Genomic DNA, 20,906 nt, shown 5'->3' with positions numbered 1-20,906 from the left:
AGCCGGCAGCAACAAAGACCCAACACAGCCAAAAATAAATAAATAAATAAAATAAATTTATTAAACAAAGAAAACAGCTTGTAAGATGTAAGGAACAAGGAGTTATTTTCTGTCATAGGCCTGTTCTACCAGGTGTTACATGTAATTTGTGTTTCCTAATCTTTATTCCTGATTGAAACACCAAATAACGTAATATTGGTTGATGTTGAGTATGGACTTCTTGATGCTGCCTGAAACCTCACCTCCATCTCCTTCTTTTCACGGGCTGGCCACTGGAAAAATGATACTGTACCTGGTGCTAACTAACTAATGAATAAAAGGAAAGAAGGGACAAGGACATAAAATTGCTAGATCTAAAAAAAAAATTGAGGTACACCAGGAAATGAAGTCACCAATGTTAGGGAATAAATCCTATGCCATCTTACCATCAGGATGCCAGCAGAGGGTTGATTCCTATTCCTGGAAGTACAGGGAGAAAATCAGCGCTGGCGCCAGCAGGGCTGGACAGTAGTGACAGGTTAAGAAGAGTCTAGGGAGTTCTGAAGGGCTAAGAGAGCTTTTGGAACTTTCTCTGGGAATTTAAAAAAAATTAAAGTCATAAATCTCTTCAGTAAATTATAAGTAGTTGGCAAATCTACTTTAAGCAAATCCATAAATATGAAAATTGTCTCACTTGATCCAAAGGAAGATACTAAGTCAAATGCCAGGAGTGAGATATATAATTCCTTAGCCAGGAACCAAGAGTAAGGAGAAAAAGCCTTGTGCTTTCAAATAAACACCCCCCAACAGGCTCAAACAGACACAGCAACTGAGTCCCCAAAACATCTATAGAGATGAGATGTTTGATAGAGAACATGTTACCTGTCTTTCATAAACCCACAGAGGAGAATTTTACAAATACACAGGTCAGGAACAAAATGTGTTCCAAAATGCATTTGTAAATCAGTTGAAGTTAAAACATATTTTTCACACTAAATCCATAGTTCAGGTTCTCAGAAGAATTTGAAAAATTCTACTTAAAACCATGCAGTTGAACATCGGGACCATTCAAATGATGAGTACAACGACCCAAGTTCTTTGAGTCTTAAGCGGCAGTGAGCACCAAAGTTGGGGACCAGAGGCAGAGCAGCTTCCATAGTAGCCCAGGAAGATAGTTCCTATGGCAACAAACATATTTATATATGTGCCATTCATAAGTCAAGAATCATCAAGATGTATAGCAGAGTATTCATGTTATCCAAATCCCAAGTTAACATATATCAACCTAAGTTTTTTCAATTTCATTTACAAATAAAAAAATGTTTTTCCTCCTATTTTAAACAAAACTGCTTCACGTTCAGAGTTTTCATTCACTTTTTCTATCTCGATCTGTATTTTCCTTTCTTAGACGAAAATATGGAGCTTTTATTCTGGCAGTAGTTTTCCTCCGTGTTCCAGGGACCCCCTGATAAGACCCCTCATATAACACCTGTTACCCTTTAAACAAAAGAAACCATTAGCCTTTGTCTACCACTTCCTCACAGAGGTTTTTATTGCTGTCTTCTTTATCACCTGTCCCTTGAGAAACAGTTCCTGCCAACTTGAAACCGCTGCTCATTTGAATTTAGTGAACTGCTTAATGCTTGTGTTAGGGTATATCCCTGGCCTTTGCCACGGACAACAAACTCACAATTCGATGCTCTTCAACAATAAATCTTCTCAACCAAATGTGGTCCTACCTTACATGTTTAGAATCACACATAAGTTTCCTTATTGAATTTATGATGGACATGTGGTATGCTTCTGGAATTTTAATAATGTCTAGACCATAAAAGAAGGTTATATTTGGCATTCTCCTCTCCTATTACTCTCTTTTCCTGTCTCTATCCAAGTCTTTTTTCCAGAAACGTGCTCAGCCATGCACTCTTCCTGAGCTTCACTCTTACACTTCATTTTTCAAGCAAGACACGCTATTGAGATAAGGTCTTGGCTGACTTACATTCTGGCCCAGCAGCTGTGATTAAGTGCTGTGTAGTCTATCCCCCAAAACAGTAGGGGGAATTTTATTAGAGACGCCAGTGGGCTTTGTATAAGTAGTCATTCTAAGTTGTTAGTGACCATTCTCATTCCCCAGATTGCCAGGAAAAATTATGTGTTAGTGTCAAACCTAGCTCAAGGTAAGCCTTCAAGTCCCTGGCCAGTCTCAGGAGGCCCTGTGCCTCTTCTCTCTTGAGGTATTCTTCATCTGTTAGCCAACACGTAGCTGAGAAGGAGGCAGACAGAAGCACAACCTCATGAAATTTAGCCCAGTTCTTCCAACTTTTTAAGTATCATTTCCTGTTTGCCTTAAATTTAACAGAGGGTCACTATGGTGTCATACATTATTCAGCAAGTATGGTATACTACAGTTCGTCTTTCCAGAGGCGTCTGAAACATTCAAGACTTAAGTCATCAGTTCAAAATTTATTCTGTTGTTAGGTCAACTCCAATTGATAATTTAGTTCATATATCATACTCATAGCCAAAAATTCAATTTTCTATTATCTACTTAGTCATTGACTTTATTTCTAGTCTTAATAACCTTTTTAAAAATTCTTTTATAGTAATAGCCATACTGACATTGTTACCACTTTAATGAAGATGATTAAATGAATCATAAATGCAGAGTTTAGCTTAGTATTATTTTCTACTTTTAAAAGGAGAGTGTTAATTAGTTATAAATATCTGGTCTCTAGCAGATTCAAGTGACTTGGTTCTGCATAAGGACAAAAAACAATTCCATCATCAGGAATGATAGAACACAAACTGCAGACAGCAATCCTGCTAATTCACCTTGGCAAGAAGAAATAATAAAACAAATCAATGGAACTGTAGATAAAATTCCTGTTTTTTACCAGGATTTCACCCACAATCTTCTTAGAATGAAGAATACGGCACATTTGTGATATCAGGGAAATCTCAGTTTGAGGCAAAGGTAGTTTGGCATTTCATTGACTGGATAAAAATAATAAAGCATTTAAACATATGTATGCCTCAGTTTCCATTTCAGTGGAAAAATACAACTGGCATTTGTGTTTGAAACTCTTAAGACTAAGAGAGGCGGTATCATAATGGTTAGGTGCATAACCCCAAAAACATACTGAATGAGTTTGCAGCCCATTCTACATAATCCACAAATAACCTTAGACAAGTTACTCAAGCTCTTTGTGCCTCAGTTTTTGCATTTGTGAAATGGGGACAATAATAAGCCAACTTTTACGGATATTTAAAGATTAAATGAATGAATGCGTGTAAATACCTAGACCAGTGCCCGGTACAAAGCAATAATTCAATAAATGTTAAGTCTGTAGCTATAGCCGTGAAAGCAAGACTATATTTTTAAACCAATCAGTCTGCATGCCGCAACTAAAGATCCACATGCTACAACTAAACATGCAGCAACACAGATCCTGCATGCTGCAACTAAGACCTGGCACAGCCTAAATAAATTAATATTTTTTAAAAAAAGAAATATGGTACATCTATATAATGAAATAGTATACAGCTATCCAAAAAGATGAGGAAGCTCTAGATGTACCAATAAGGGACACTTCCCAAGACATATTTAAAAGGCAACATATAAAATAATATGAAGGGATTTCCCTGGCGGTCCAGTGGTTAGGACTCCACACTCTCACCGCTGAGGGCCCGGGTTTGATCCCTGGTTGGAGAACCAAGATCCTGCAAGCCACGTGGCACAGCCAAATAAATAAATAAATATTTAAAATTAAAATAAAATAATATGAAAATGTGCTTTCCTTTAAGAAGATATATACAAATGAAATGGAGCAGGACCCTATGGTCCTTCCTCCTCATGTCCTCTGTCTGCCTTTTGTCTGTGAAAAAAAAAATTTAGCCAAAGAATAAGTTTAATCAGAGAAGTGAGGAAATACAGAAATAAAGGAAAACAGTCCAACGAGACTCAATAATAATAGTTTAGTCATTAAGCATAGTTAAGGACCTTTAGTTCCGTCTCAAGGGCTATAGATCATATTCTGAGCCATATCCTGGGAGCTGTCTTGTAGATACTGAAATCCCCACCAGGTGGAAGAAGTTAACTACATGATGACCAGCGTGTAGCCATGACATAAGCTGCCACAGTTCCAAGAATTGACCTCAAGGAAATGGGAACAAACTGACCCTGGAACTGAAGATTAACTGTACTTAAAACAATCAAGATGACGCCGATCAGACCACCGCGTGACCAATTTCAAGACGACTATCAGAGCTGACTGTGCTGCTTCTGCATGTAGCCCCCTCCCTCTGTCTATAAAAACTCTTGCCCCCTGATTGTCCGTCCGCCCTCCCCCCACTCCCACCCCACCCACCACCCAAAATAAAGCAAACTTTCCTTTCCACCAAAGAAAAATAAAGACTATATTTTTAAAGCAATCAGTGGCTACAGCTAATGAGGTTGGGACTGGCCCTCTTAACATTTCACTGTCACCCATTTCCAAGTGTTTTACAGTGATTCTGTTGTACATCTGAATCCTAGTTCTAGGAGAACATTAAACTGAACACAATGAGAGCAAAAGAAATCATTCTGAACTGAGAATCAGGTTATGATGGTTGTCTCTGCCACCAATTGATCATAACCTTAAAAGATTTGGGCTCTCAATTTCCTTATCTGAAGACTGAGGGGAGTAAATTCTTAATCTCTAAGGTCCCTCCAGGTCTTACAAATGAGTCTGTATTTGATTATCTTGAAACAATCGGGATGCAATTTTTTAACAGCCATTTTTCAATAGGTATGTTTGCTTAGGTACGTTAAGCTGATTTTCCTTCTTTTAAACTTTAAATCAAGGTTTGTGTTAACTAACATAGAATCTCGTGAGTTTCGAACCAGAAATACGACAAAATGAGTTTTTCTACCAAAGAATCAAGGATAGCATATTATACTCTATCTAAATGAGCATAATTTTAATACACATAAACTTCTAGTTTAGGGCAACTTGGAAAATAAGGACTTCAGTTAAGAGCTACATAAAGGAAAGACAGCTGGAGAGATAAAAGAAAGCAAGCGGAACTCTTAAAGGAGAATTTAAATTACACTTTTAGAAAATATTTGTAAAACAAAGAGTTGTCTTTGCAGGGAGCACATAATCTTGAAGGGAGGTGCTAAAGAGTCAGAAAGAAGACAAATAATACCAAACCAATTAAAGTTTTAAAAATAGTATTATCTCAAGGAAACAGATGAGTGCCTACAGGGAAGGGGAAAAGTTGGTTAAGAAAAAAAACTGATGAAAGAGAAGAAAGGGACTTTCTATATAAATAAAGATATAATACAGAGACGTGGTGGTCAGGAGGAAGACATGAAAGAAAGACACACAGATGGGGATTCCCTGGAGGTCCTGTTGTTAGGACACCGCGCTTTCATTCCTAGGGCTCAGTTCAATCCCTGGTTGGGGAACTAAGATCCCACAGGCTGCATGGCTCAGCCAGAAATAAACAAAAAAAGAAAACAGAGAAGTGATGTCAAAAGCATATTGATATGACAGAAAGACAACTTCCTTATTCCAAAACATAAAAAATAGGGTGGAGAGAGGCCTAAAATCGTCAAAAATGTCAATGTCATGAAAGATTAAAAAAAAAAAAAAAAGACTGAGAAACTGTTCTAGATTAAAGGAGACTAAAGAAATATATGATTCTGAATAAAATCCTATTTTTTTTAAAGTTATAAAGCAATTGGCACAATAGGGGAAATTTGGGTATAGACTGTATGTTAGACAACAGTATTGTGTCAGTGATAAATTAACTGAATGGTGATAAGATTGTGGTTATGTAGGAGAATGTCTCATTATTAAGAGATATATCCTCAAGTATTTAGGGGTAAGTAAAATGATAAGATGCAGCTTGCTTAGTCTCAACTTGTTCAGGGGGAAAATGTTATATAACAAAAAGGAGACAGAATAAATGCGGCAAAATGTTGGCAATCCGTGAATGTAGGTGAAGAGTCTTCAAGTGTTCATTGTATTATTCTTGTAATTTGACTGTAGGTTTGACATTTTTCAAAATAAAAAAAGATTCTCAAAATTTTAAAAAGTCATTATTTACACATAACGTTTGAATAAATAAGTTGTAATATTGCTTACCATAAAAGGAGTTTTCAGCCATGTTTGACCCTTGTCCACCCTCCCCCTCCTCCCCTAGAACTTTATCAAAGGAGGAATGTGTGAAACTGAATCAGTAGTTACTGATTAGATCACACATCAGAACACCAGGTTCTTTGGAGGTTAGTGCTCTCCTTGTAATTAGAGCCACGAGTTCTCTACTGCCAGTTATTTTGTGGTATCTATTGGGTAACATCGAGAGAAAGAAAATGGGAACCTCTAAATGCAAATTCAGCCTGTGGTGAGAATAAAGCTAGCTAGGGGAATTTCTTCTCCTGGACTGAGGTAGCAGTGTAAAGTCTTGAGCGGACAAACCAGGAGGGATAATTTGACATATAGAGCCATATAGTTCATATCTCTTGGGAAGATATGGATGATGGAGAATAAACGGATTCTGGTTATTCATTGAGCATTTTAAAAAAATATTTATTTATTTTATTTATTTGGCTGCACCGGCTCTTAGTTGCGGCACGTTGGATCTTTAGCTGTGGCACATGGGCTCTTTCAGTTGTGGCATGTGAGATGTAGTTCCCTGAACAGGGTTCGAACCTGGGCCCCCTGCATTGGGAGCATGGAGTCTTAACCACTGGATAACCAAGGAAGTCCTTATTGAGCATTTTTTAATTATCAAAAAATTAACCTCTCCAACAATATAAAAGGTGAAAAACTTTAAAGGGAACCCTCCAAAAAGTTGGAATTTTTTCCTAATGATGAAGCATTCTATCACTACTTTAAGTTTAAAATTATAATGAACAATTCTGGCAAAGAGAAGAAGAAATGGTGCTCCCAGAAATTGCTGACTTCAGCATAAATTGGTACAGCATTTTTGGTAAATAATTTGGCAAGAGGTTTCAAGAGTTGCAAAAATATTCTTTTCCTGTTATCACTTTTCACAATGTATCTTAATGAAAGAGAGAGAGAAGTATGGGAAAAGGAGGTGAGGGAAGAAGGAAGGAAAGGAGAGAGAGAAAGAAAGAAGGGAGGAAGGAAGGAAAGGTGAGTTATGTATAACAAGATTGTCACTGCAGATACTTACACTAACAAAAAGAGAGAGAGAGAGAGAGAGAGAAAGAGGAAAAAGAAAGAAAATGCTCAACAATTATGACATGATGCACATCAACATTAAGTACATAAAATATTTCGCAAATCCTAAGACTATACAGAAAGAAGGAAAAACGCCTGCAGTGCCAGGTACATAGAATTAACAATTGCACCTACATTTTGATTCAACTATGTAAAGTCATGAAGCACAAGGGGACGCTGATCTGTTGGTTTATAACCAGGATGAGTGCAGGGTTTATCCTTTCAAAACCCTGTTGTTCTTGTTATGAGAGTAGACTTAAGTTTAATTGCTCTCTGAATAGTTTGAATAGTTTAGGGCACGCATGCAGCAAAGCCTACTAAATTGAATATAACTTTGGGGATATCAATAAATATAAATTCTCCCTCCACTTCTGCTGCAGACTGTCCATATGAAATTATATTGAATCCCCATTACTCCTCAGCCTATTCTGATATAAAAACACCTCAAGACAGGAAAACAATAGTTACAAGGTTAGACAAACTAATATGCCAGTTTGATGAGAGCATTTATCTTAGGTTTTCAACTTTACAATGTGATTTTGGTACTGGTAAACTTCTATTTCTATTTGTCGTTTAGAGGAAGCTCAGTTTAGAAGGGCCACATAGTATACCAGAGGCTAGAATAAGGGCTCTAGAGTGAGGTAAATCTGGGCTTGAATCTGTTTTGTGTGTACTAGTTGAAAATCCTTGGGAATATTTGTTAATATCTTTCTGCACCTTTGTTTCCCCATCTGTAAAGTGGGTAAAAATTGTACCTACTTTAAAGGGTTATCATGAAGATTAAGTGAGTTGCTGCATATAAGGTTGTTAGCACAGTGCCTGGCGTACAGCAATGCTAGGCGAACATCAGGGATTGCTGTTGTTCTCTTTAATCTGCCACTTTTACACAACAAGCTGTTGGGTCTAGGGATGGTCAGAATAAGGAACATCTTTTAACATTATAGGTCTTGGTTCTGTATTTGGACTCATTTATAATATAGCCAGAATATTAATGGGTAATGTTCCTTGAAGACATCTTTAAGGTCCTAATTCTGTCACCATCTAAGATATACTATTCAATAATATAATACTAGAGTTGTGGGAGATGTTACAGGAAAAACTTTACAAAGTTATACCCAGACATGTTAATTCTTGAGTCCTGCAGAATATATGTGATTGAGGGGAAACTGAAGAGTAAATTTTGGTCCTCCTGGAACCAATGCTGGAAGAGGCCACATCCCTAACGCCTCTTGCTGTATTCACAATACCAACATTCAGGGTTGAAATCCCCCAGCAGACACTGAGACATTTTAGATAATCTGCATCCCTTTGTTTCTCTAGAAAAGTCAATTATGGAATCATGGGAATTCATCCAAAGTTCTTTGAGAGACTGCTCTAATTGTCTAATTCAGCCACATTCAAGAAGGCGAGAAGTGGGCCAAGAATTTCTCTTTGGAATCAGCAGAAAATTTGATGCTAATAAAATATGTAAATAATAGAAGAAGATAAGCACGCAGATTGCATCCTGTTATTACTCACCAAGCAGTTCTGGGCACTTAAAATGAACAAGGCTGTATATCAGCACAGTGGCACTGTGCTGAAACACACAGTGAGACTGTATAGAAACAGGTGGCACTATTTTGGCTCGTAAGTAGCTTACACTTTATGTGATCAAAAGATATGCACAAATAAATAAATCTTAGTAATCTAGTAAATGCATCCAAAATACAGTCCTGATAGAATGATTGTGAATAACCTTTAAATCCTAAAGTCTTCATTTCAGCAAGTAGTATTCTTTTAGTTCTTGTTAGTTCCACAAATAACTTAGGTCTTGAACTTTCAACACCTCATTAACTGAAAGGAGAGGCTGGGGCAATCACTGTTGCAATAGCGTGACTGCAATTTTTTTTTTTTTTTTAATCTTGCAGCCACCAACTGGTAGCTACAAAGCCGCACCTCCTGAGGATCTGTTGAGAGAGTTTCAAGGCTCAGCAAAGCTCACTCTCTTGCTGTCAGAGGTACAATTAGACATTTGATGGAGCTCCCAGGTTAATTATAAAGTGAGCATCTCATTGGATTAATAAATGCTGAGGTTGTTGCCCGTGCGATGAGAGAAGGCAGTACCAAATAATTCAGTTCACTCTTTCTGGTTGGCACTTGGCAATGTTAGTTATTTGGCAGGTCAACCTGACCTGGGTTATGTCACAAAAGACCACATGGAGCAGCTGCGGAAGCAAACCAAGCGATCGTAGCATAAGTGTCACAAAAAGCATTCTGTGCACATTTAACAAGGTCAAGTACCATACAGTATAAGCTGGCTTTCCTCTATGGACTAAAAGTGAAAATGTTTTTCCACTTATTTGATTGGTAAAATATTTTATTTTGGAGCAAAATTTCACTGAAAGTAGTCTCCAAAAGTTTTTCTAAATTCTAGGAACTTGAACAATATACTGGTAGAGTAAGAGAGTCTATTTCTGGAAAATATATGTATATATGTATGTATAATATATATGTATAATCTATGGCCAAAGTGCATAAGCTCTTGATAGATATCTCTTGAGTAAATGAATAAATCTTTGACTAGCCTAGGAAAGTAGAATTCATTTGGCATTTATACCTACTATTAATTTCCTGGTAATTTCCACTGGTATTTTAGGGACAAGTTTCGATGCCCTAATGACCTAACTCCTTGAGATTAAAAGTTTGGCCCATAGACAAGCATCGTTAACATCACTTGGGAGCCTGTGAAACCTACACTATCTCAGACCTAATGAATCACCATCTTCACATGAAAGGTTGAGAAAATCTGATTTAAAACAGGTGCAATGGTTCTAAAATCAACATCAAGGCCTTCCTTAAAAGGAAACACAAGGGAAGTAGATCTCATAAACGGTGACAGGACCAGATTTGATCTTTGGAAAGTGGAAAATGTTACTTGAAGCTATGGTGTGGTAGATACGTGAAGTCAAATGGCTGTATCCAAGGAATTATGATTATGATAATTATGATAATAAGATAATAAGAATTATGATAATTCTAAGAGAGGTTTCTTAACCTCTCTTAGAATTATTTGTAAAAAAAAGAAAAGGCCAAAGTAGAAGTCTTCTAGCCCTAATGTAACTTTTCTCTTGTCCTCAAGTGCCTTGGGTTTTATTTACCAGAAATTAACAGGGGTATCTCTTTCACCCTAGGTCACTCTAGTTTAGCCACTGCATGTGCCTCCTGCCCACCTCCTGCCCTCCTGCCCCCTCCGCCACTCTGCCAGGAGCCTAAGACACATGCTATATGAATGCTGAATACACTTCTATCCCATGAACAGTAAAAACAGCATTTATTCTGAAAAGCCCTTGTCATTTCAGATAGATCAGAAAGGAATTTACTCGTATGTGTTACATGTACACTCACTTGATTAATGGGACACACTAAAATAAATGTCTAATCCTTGTAATAGCCCCTCTTCCACACAGATTTACTCCTATTATACCTCATACTCTGAGGCCAGATGCCTTTTTTTGCTCCTCTGTACAAATTTTTTTTTGTGTGTGGTACACAGGCCTCTCACTGTTGTGGCCTCTCCCGTTGCGGAGCACAGGCTCCGGACGCGCAGGCCCAGCTGCCATGGCTCACAGGCCCAGCCACTCCGTGGCATGTGGGATCCTCCCAGACCAGGGCATGAACCCGTGTCCCCTGCATCTGCAGGCAGACTCTCAACCACTGTGCCACCAGGGAAACCTGCACAAATTTTAAAAGAAATCTTCCAGGCAGTTCCCTGGTGGCCTAGTGGTTAGGATTCCGTGCTTTCACTGCAGTGCCCTGGGTTCTTGCAAGCCATGCAGTGTGGCCAAAAAAAAAAAGAAAAGAGAAGAAAAAAGAAAACGAAATCTTCCATAAAGATCTGTTTTGTATTTTTTAGTTTTATATTTGTATTGTTCTATTAACTTAATAAAAGTTTTTTAGTACATTTAAAGGGGATCCCAAAGAAAATAACTGTCTGCAGAGCATTCAAGAAAGTTAAAAGTTCTTATTTATATCCCTAGACTGGAGAGATATTGTATATGTGGCATGATTTAAACAAAACATTACTAATAAGCGTAGTGATTATCAGCAAGTTATGACAAGTGGCCCTGAACACACCCCATTCTCACCACCACCACCCCAAATGAGCTGTCTGTTGGGACCTTCCATTTGCATAGTACAAAGACTCAGAACTGGAAAACCATCTAGCTCTAAAGTAACCCTGATATGGTGACTTAAAGATATCATCAAATTCTTACACCGCTCATCAAGAGGTGATTCCCCTTGAATCTAAACTAGCCCTATCACACACTTTGACAAACAGAATGTGGCAGAAGTGGATGTATAACTTTCAAGGCTGGTCTTCAAAGATGTGTGTATTCTCCTTTTGCCCCTCTGAAATGCTCCTTAGAAACCAGCCACCATGTAAGAAGTACAACTAGCCAGAGACCACCATGTGAGGAAGCTGGAGTTAACCCTGTGGAGGGTGAGAACCCATGTGGAGAAGCACCGAAGTGCAATACATGTGAGTAAAGCTTGCTTGGAACTTCCAGTCCAGCTCAACCACCAGGTGATTGCAAATGAGTGAATGAGACAGCGCATGCCAAGTGGAGCAGAAAAACTGCCCAACCCATCTCTGCCTCAATTCCTGACCCAAAGAATCATGAGCAAGACTTCCCTGGTGGCACAGTGGTTAAGAATCCACCTGCCAATGCATGGAACACGGGTTCGAGCCCCAGTCCAGGAAGATGCCATATGCTGCGGAACAACTAAGCCCGTGCACCACAACTACTGAGCCTGTGCTCTAGAGCCCTCAAGCCACAACTACGGAGCCTGCGTGCTACAACTACTGAAGCCTGCACGCCTAGAGCCTGTGCTCCACAACAAGAGAAGCCACCGCAATGAGAAGCCCACGCACCACAACAAAGAGTAGGCCCCGCACGCTGCAACTAGAGAAAGCCTGCATGCAGCAGTGAAGACCCAACGCAGCAAGGAAAGAAGGGAGGAAGGGAGGGAGGAAGGGAAAGAAAGATGAGCAAACAAAACTCTTGTTGAAAGCACTAAGTTTGGGGGTAATTTGTTATACAGCAATAGATAACCAAAACACTTAGGGGTCAATCATTTTCTCCTTTATCACCATATGGTTTTTCTCCTGTTTTCATCTCTGTTTTTCCTGACTGCCCTGTTCATTCTTCTCTTTTACGCTTACTGGGAAATTCTTCCTTAAATCTTCATACAAAACTCCAAAGGAGATAGAATGATTGGCTTAGTGAATTATCTCACCCTTATTGGACAGAACTTTTTGTACCAGTCATTCTTATAGATTATTGGCATTTTTATGTTGAGGCCTTAGTTGGCCAGGGGCCTACTTGGGTCAAATTAGTTCTGACTTGGCACATAGAGCCTGGTGCTGCTTTCCTGAGCAGGGCAGTTCATAGGGGCATCGGGGATGACTGGCACCTAATCTGATTGTTCTAAACATTTCATGATTAAATCTTCAGTGCTTTGAATTAACCAATTATCCCATGGTAAGATACAGACACTCCTTGCACACATGAAACTACTCACCAATTGTTTAAACTTCAATAAATATATGAGAGTTTTCCAATATGATCTAGTTGAACCTGAGCTTTAATGTTGGAAAAGGAAGAGAAGGCCTGATATCTGTGGATACTTGGAAGAGTAGAGGTGCTAAAAAGTCAATAAGAACTTAAAGGAAAGATAGGATTTTTCTAGATATTTGGGATCACTTAAAAGGTAATGCAAAGGCATAATATGGTGATTAAGACTAGACTATGTGACAATAAAGGAAGAAGAAGATGGAACAAGAAGATACTTGAGGAATATAAACAAGAGGTTGGAGCCTAGAAAAAGAGGAAGAGAATAGAAATTTTGGGAAGTATAGAAAATGTAACACCCTGAAGTGGTTGTTCACTGTCTGTCCTTCTCTGGTAAATGCTAATACTTAAAATCAGCAATTGCACAATAGATATATGTATACAGCCCTTATTGACTCCTAGAATTTGGTGGTCTGTATGCTTACAGAGGCTTTCAGAGTTTTTAAAATGATATTCCCTTTATAATTTTTTGAGGAATCCCCAATTTTAAATGTACATCATCTCAAAATCTGGGCTGTTGGTATACTATGCAGATGATCCAGCATGTTGGGTGCAGAAAAGACAAAATTACCCAAGTGGCAAAAGTAAAAAAAGTAGCCTCTCGCATCAAAAGATTTCAAAATCTAGATGAAGCATATGCATTTCTCATGCAAAAGAAAATCTCAATTGTTCCCTCAAACTTATAAGATTTTAAAGAATAATCTTTCTAGTATTAATTGGACTGAACTGCATTTTAGTCAAAGACTATGCAATCAGGAAATTAAAGACTTTTTTTTTAACATCTTTATTGGAGTATAATTGCTTTACAATGGTGTGTTAGTTTCTGCTTTATAACAAAGTGAATCAGTTATACATATACATAAGTTCCCATATCTCTTCCCTCTTGCGTCTCCCTCCCTCCCACCCTCCTTATCCCACCCCTCTAGGTGGTCACAAAGAGGAAATTAAAGGCTTTAATTTTTAAAGTTCTCTCTACAATATTTGTTTATTTGTATCCACTTTATAAAACTATAATCAGTGGTATATCATAGCACTCAAAACTATAAAAACCAATTCAGCGAAATGGATTTCAAATGTAAGTCTTGTACTCATTAAGACAAGAACAGAAGAATCTGGTATTTGTATGATAAATCACCAAAAAAAGTATGGAACACGAGGAAAGAATCTGTACACCAGAATTTGGCCAAGTGTGCATTTAATTTTTTTTTTATTTTATACTGGAGTATAGTTAATTTACAATGTTGTGTTAGTTTCAGGTGTACAGCAAAGTGATTTAGTTATACACATACATATACCTATTCTTTTTTAGATTCTTTTCCCATATAGGTTATTACAGTACTGAGTAGAGTTCCCTGTGCTATACAGTAGGTCCTTGTCAACTATTTTATATATAGTAGTGTATATATGCTATTCCCAACCTCTTAATTTATCCCTCCTCCTCACGTTTCCCCTTTGGTAACCGTAAGTTTGTTTTCGAAATCTACGAGTCTGTTTCTATTTTGTAAATAAGTTCATTTGTATCGTTTTTTGATCGGGATCTTAGTTTTCCAAACAGGAATCAAAGCCTCACCCCCTGCAGTGGAAGGGCAGAGTCTTAACCACTGGACCGCCAGGGAAGTCCCTGTATCGTTTCTTTTAAATTCCACATATAAATGATATCATATGGTATTTGTCTTTTTCTGTCTGACTTATTTCACTTAGTATGATAATCTCTAGGTCCATCCATGTTGCTGCAAATGGCATTTTTTCATTCTTTTTTACCAAGTGTGGATTTTGGTGAGGTTACTCTAGAAAAGAGATCTTCTTTAGTCATTTGAAAACATCCCTCACTCAAACCCTTCAATAGGTTAAACCATTGTGATTAGAGTAAATTCGAAATTCCTTCCCTTGACCTGAAGTCTGCTTTCCTTTTTATTTATTTATTTATGTTTGTTTGTTTGTTTGGGGTTTTTTTTTTTTTTGGCTGTGTTCGGTCTTCGTTGCTGCGTGCGGGCTTTCTCTAGTTGTGGTAAGCGGGGGCTACCCTTCGTCGGGCTTCTCATTGTCGTGGCTTCTCTTGTTGTGGAGCACAGTCTCTAGGCACACAGGCTTCAGTAGTTGTGGCACGTGAGCTCAGTAGTTGTGGCTCATGGGCTCTAGAACACAGGCTCAGTAGTTGTGGTGCACGGGCTTAGTTACCCCACGGCATGTGGGTTCTTCCCAGACCAGGGCTTGAACCCATGTCCCCTGCGTTAGCAGGCGGATTCTTAACCACTGGGCCACCAGGGAAGCCCTGAAGTCTGCGTTTCTGACCTCATCTCTTTTCACTTTCCCACACCACAGTCTCATCCTGGTGGCTTTTTTCTGCTCCTTGAGTAAGTAAATCTCTGCCTTGCCTCAGAGTCTTGATTTTTGCTATTCTCTCTGACTCTAATGCTTTCCCCCTAGGTCTTCCTATGACTGGTTCTGTCTCATCATCCAGGCCTTAATTCAAATGGAAACTCATCAGAGAGGCTCTTTTCCCCTAACCATCTGTGGTAGGCAGAATGCAAAGATGGCCCCTCAAGATTCCCAGACCTGGTGTACACACATGCCTTCTCCCAGTTATTAAATCAAATTCTAGCTCTCACTGTGAAGAGATTTTGGAGAGGGAATCAAGGTCCCAAATCTGTTGACCTTAAAATAGGGAGCTTAACAGGGTGGATCTGACTTCATCATATGAGCCTTTTAAAAAATAGGTAATTTTCTCTGGCCATTAGTAGAAGTCAGAGATTCAAAGCATGAGAAGGATTTCACATACTATTGCTGACTTGAAGATGCAGGAAGTCAAAGAATGTGGGCAAACTATGGGAGGGAAGAGTAGCCCCTGGAGGACAGCCTGCAAGGAAACAAGTGCCTCAGTCCCACAACTGCAAGGAACTGAATTCTGCCAGTAACAGCAATGAGTTTGGAAGCATATATTCTCACAGAGCCTCCAGATGAGAATGAATCCCAGCCAGCACCTTGATTTAGCCTGGGAGATCCTGAACAGAGAACCCAGTCACACTGTGCCAGACTTCTGACCTACCTAGCCATACGATAATGCTTAAACTGCTATGCTTATACTAATCTGTTAAACAGCAGTAGAAGACAAATGCACCACCCTAATCTAAAAAAGGAATCTTCAGTCATTATACGTTAGCCTGTTTTTCTTCCTTCTTGATATAGAAAACTCTAGGAAATTAATATTATTTATTTGTTTGCTTGCTTACTTGCTAAATATCTCCTCATATTAGACTGAAAAGCTCAATGGGTGACTAGAGAAGGTGCTCCAACTTAATATCTGTTGAATAAGTAGATAATTGTCTCACATTAAGCAAAAGTTTTTCAACAGAAGATTTTTTTTAAGCAAATCTTTTTTATCAAAAAATTTTAATCCAGTTTTTCATCAAATATTTTTTATCAAAACACCATACCAGAAAACCATTTTAAATTATGTCTTCCACTTGTCAGGTACTAAAGGTATTTCCATAATATGAATTTCAGTTTGTATTTACACTTTAGCAAGATGGAATGTACATAAGTTCAAAACAATTCTAAACGGCACAACTATTATTTGGCCCATTCCCAATGCTGTTTAAAAAAAAAAAAAAATGCTAGTCTTCAATGATGTGAAATGTCCTAACAAGTTTGCTAACAAATTATTCCACTGGTCAACAATAGAAATCTCATGCACGTGCACACACACAACACACACATACACACACATACAGCCTCTTACTTCTGGTACATCTTTTAATGTTAATTTTCTTTATTTACAGCCTCAGCCAGGATGGAGGTCCACTCTCCATCCTTCTCCATCCTACTTTCTCCTATAGAAGGCTGGCCTGTCACTAACTGAATCAGCAGACTTCTACATTCTCTAACTGCTGGTGGGTTTATCCTGGCGCTCTCCAAGAGAAATGATATGATATATAAATATATTTTAAATTTAATAATTTTCCAAACATTTAAAATTTTCTAGTAGCACATTTAAAAAAATAGCAAGAAACAGGTGAAATCAGTTTTAACAATATAGCCTATATATTACTTATATTAAACATTACATATATTGATAAATATGTATTTAATAATACATATTTTGAATACATATGTCCAAAATATGATCCTTCTTATTTTTGATTAATGTAAAATTAGTAATGTGATATTTTAGTCTCTCACTTTTTTAAAATTTTATTGGAGTATAGTTGATTTACAATATTGTGTTAGTTTCAGGTGTACAGCAAAGTGATTCCATTATACACATACATATATTCATTCTTTTTCAGATTTTCTTCTCATATAGGTTATCACAGAATACTGAGTAGAGTTCCCTGTGCTATACAGTAGGTCCTTGTTGGTTATCTATCTTATACATAGTAGTGTGTGTATGTTCATCCCAAGCTCCTGATTTATCCCTCCCCCTGCTATGTTTCCCCTTTGATAACTGTAAGTTTGTTTCTGAAATCCATCTGTTTCTGTTTTATAAATAAGTTCATTTATATCATTTTTTAAAAATTAGATTCCACATATGAGTGATGTCATATATATTTGTCTTTCTCTGTCTGATTTACTTCATTTAGTATGATAATCTCTAGGTCCATCCATATGGCTGCAAATGGCATTATTTCATTCTTTTTTATGGCTAAGTAATATTCCAATGTATATATGTAGCACATCTTCTTTATCCTTTCCTCTGTCAATGGACAGATAGGTTGCTTCCATGTCTTGGCTATTGTAAATAGTGCTGCAATGAACATTGGGGTGCATGTATCTTTTCGAATTATGGTTTTCTCCAGATATATGCCCAGGAGTGACATGTCCAAAATATTATCCTCCCTATTTTTGATTAACGTAAAATTAGTAATGTATTTTACATTCTCTTTTTATACTATGTTTTCAAAATTTGATGTATGTTTCACACTTACAACATTTCACTTACTCAGCAGCCATCAGTGACTAGGCTACCATATTAAGCAGTGCAGTTTAGCCCATGGAAGACATGGTAATGGATCACAGAGTGGTAAAGAGTAAATTTGAGATATTTCTTCCCTGACTCCTTCCCTGTGGGGTCACCTCAGACTGGTTTTGTCCTTCATAGCTCCTTTCAAGTTGGCTTACTCCACACATAGCTTCTCTTCCAGGTTCTGGTAACCATTTCTTCAACTTGCCCCTCCAGGCTTAGAGATGATAGCAGTGTTCTCCTTTGTGATTTTCATAAACCTTCTCCAAACACCTGTAACATCTCTTTATTAAACCCTTCTCAAAGTATTCTTGTTTGAGTATGCACTCTGTTTCCTGCTGGGACCCTTTATGACTCAGATCTTACTGGAATTTTTCTAAAAGGTTTAAGCGTTATGTCCCTGAAAGTATTATTTTAGGAATGATCAATTCTAAGTATGTACCTGTCAAATGATAGGGTGGTGTACCTAAAAAGTACACTAATAAGTAGAATTCATTGGAAACTGATAAACTAAAATTTGGTTAATGTAATTATAAAGGTGCCTAATAGGAACATACCTTCTAGATTCAATAACTATTTTTCAATAAAAAATTAGCATCATAGATAAGTTGCTGGGTTTGTAAAAGTTGAAACAATCTAGCAACTTTAAATGTCAGTATTTTCCCATGTTCCACTTTAACACAGATTTTGATTTTATTAGCTTTATATTATTGAATCCTAAGATTCATCTTGATTGACAAGGACTGTTAACCAGTTCCAAGAAGGAAATTATACATAAATATCTTCCTAAGTGGTAAATAATATATAGATTGTAGAAAAAAAAATCTTTGACACATGTTTTTAATAAGAAAACTCACTCTGTGCCCCTTCATGGAAGAAAAGAAGTCTATCCAATTGAGTACTAGTGTAATCCCTCATGTAAGCTGTTTGAGAATACTTTCTAAACACTTTTGGACCTATGGAAATTCATGTCTCTTTTATCACAAACTATGATCATAATTTCAAATATTTTTGAAACACAGAAATTTCAATTATTTATTATTCTCTAGGGAAATCCAGACAAAATATCTGCTTTTGTAGATGTGCTTCTTGGCCAAAGAACTTGCTCGAGGGACAGATGGAAAAAAATCTATGCTGAAATGAAAAGTACCTGGGGTTCATAAATTGACCTTAACCTAATATGATGAGAACATTTTCTCCTCTAAAAGGTAAAGTGCTTGTCTTTTTTCAGAGCTCAATAAAGCAGTAACCACCTTATTGCAAAACGTATTTGAATGAGATTCAGGAGGCATAGTAGAAACAGAAGCACTTACAAAATCAGTTTTCAAAGCTAAACTCCATTTGTTTCACTGATGCCAGCCAATGCCCTCGAGGTTTTGAAATAGTTGGCAGATGTCCCTAACACCATGACATTATGGGTGCAGCCTATTTTCGTGTGGCTAAACCTACTCTTAGCTCTCGGTTAAAATAGAATGGGGAGTGAGAAGGTTACTCTTAAGCTGTGGGCTTCACTGATGCATAAGTGGATTCATCTGAAGAAACTCAGATTTTAAGGACAATCACTTGTAAAACCACAAGAGGGTTTACTCCAAACCTCCACCACTTAGAGTTGGCCACAGAAGCCTAGTTTTGAATAACAAACTCTGTCAAACAGTAAGTTAGACTTCATGCTTAACATCTTGCACTTCTGTTCAAAAGGAAACATTAGTTTAGAATGTTAACAGGTTAACTTGTTGAATAAAAGTCTCAAAAAGAGTATTTTCTTTTCTGGGAATGGGCCCAGTGAATTACCCCAATACTCTTAAACTTATCAATGCAAATATCTCTTAGCCAATCACTGAGCAAAATTCACCGACAAAATTCAGTGATCTGGACTTTTAGGTCACTCTTCCTCAGTAAAATATGTTGAGAAATATAGAGGGAAAAGAACACTGTTATAAAGAAGGAAATCTTGTGTCTCAGAAGCATTGTGTAAAATATATGTATAGGTTGGTATCTTGCCACTGGAATATTACAATGAGAAGCCAATTCAGGCATTATACCATCAGAACTTTCTAAACTTTTCTAATGATAATGAATCACGAGATTTCACAACTAGAAGATGGTAAGGTGGTGGTAACATTAAATGGGGAAAAATGCTACTTACTGTTAAACTTTGAAAAATATACCAATAGAATTTAAAATCATACAGAAAGCCATTTTAAAAAGCTGACTCACTTTTCTCAAAATTGTCTTTCCTAAAAGTCTTGACTAAGGAGCATATTACTGGCATGATGTTACACAATTATTCTTCATAGTGGTGTGACACCCTGAGTATCTTTGTGTAAATATCTAATTTAAATTTTTTATTTTGCAATAAAAAGTAGATAATAGTATTTTTCCCAAATTCATATACACAACAGGTTGTCAAGAAATTCCATATTGATTAGTAATTACTTTTTAAATTTATTTTTATACTAAATAAGACTTTATGTTCTAGAAATCTGTTTATACAAAGTAATGCTTGAATCTCTTGGGGAGAAGGGTGTATACTCAGGAATAATGTTAATATCAGAGTGTAAAGTACATTCTTTCCTCTGGAATGAAAACAGTTAACAATGTTAAAATGTTCGTTAAAGGCAAACTACTTAATCATTAGAAAAAGCCACTGAAAACACTGAATGTGTGAGAAGTTTCACCTCTTTAAGTTGCATAGATGTAAGGTCCAACTGGTTCCTCCTTTGAGGAGAGGCATTTAAAGCCACCTGGCTGGAAGAGAAATATGTTTCTCTCCTGCAGCTCAGGTCTCCATGTGTCAGCTCCTTCCCACCATGAAATGAACATAGATGCCTTGAAGGAAATTTTGCATTAGGTCATAATTTTCCTCTTTTTGTATCTTTCTTGCATTCTGAGGAAGTGGAATAAGTCCTCAGCTGAAAAATAGGCCCTCTTTTCTTCACAACAAATATATATTAGAGGTAAAAGATACATAATTCAACAAAAGTGAAGGAAAGAGTTTACCAGTGTAGAGTCTGGGGGCTTCCCCCACCCTACCCCCATCCCCCCTGGCTGGCTCTTGTTTTCCACCAAGGCATAATTAGATTAAAAATTTTTCTTAAACCTTTTTTTAGACTTGAGGATTTG

This window comes from Globicephala melas, chromosome 5 (assembly GCF_963455315.2).
Source record: "Globicephala melas chromosome 5, mGloMel1.2, whole genome shotgun sequence".
NCBI classification, from domain to species: Eukaryota; Metazoa; Chordata; class Mammalia; order Artiodactyla; family Delphinidae; genus Globicephala; species Globicephala melas.
The sequence above is the reverse complement of the archived record's forward strand: the minus strand, read 5'-3'. Positions refer to the sequence as shown.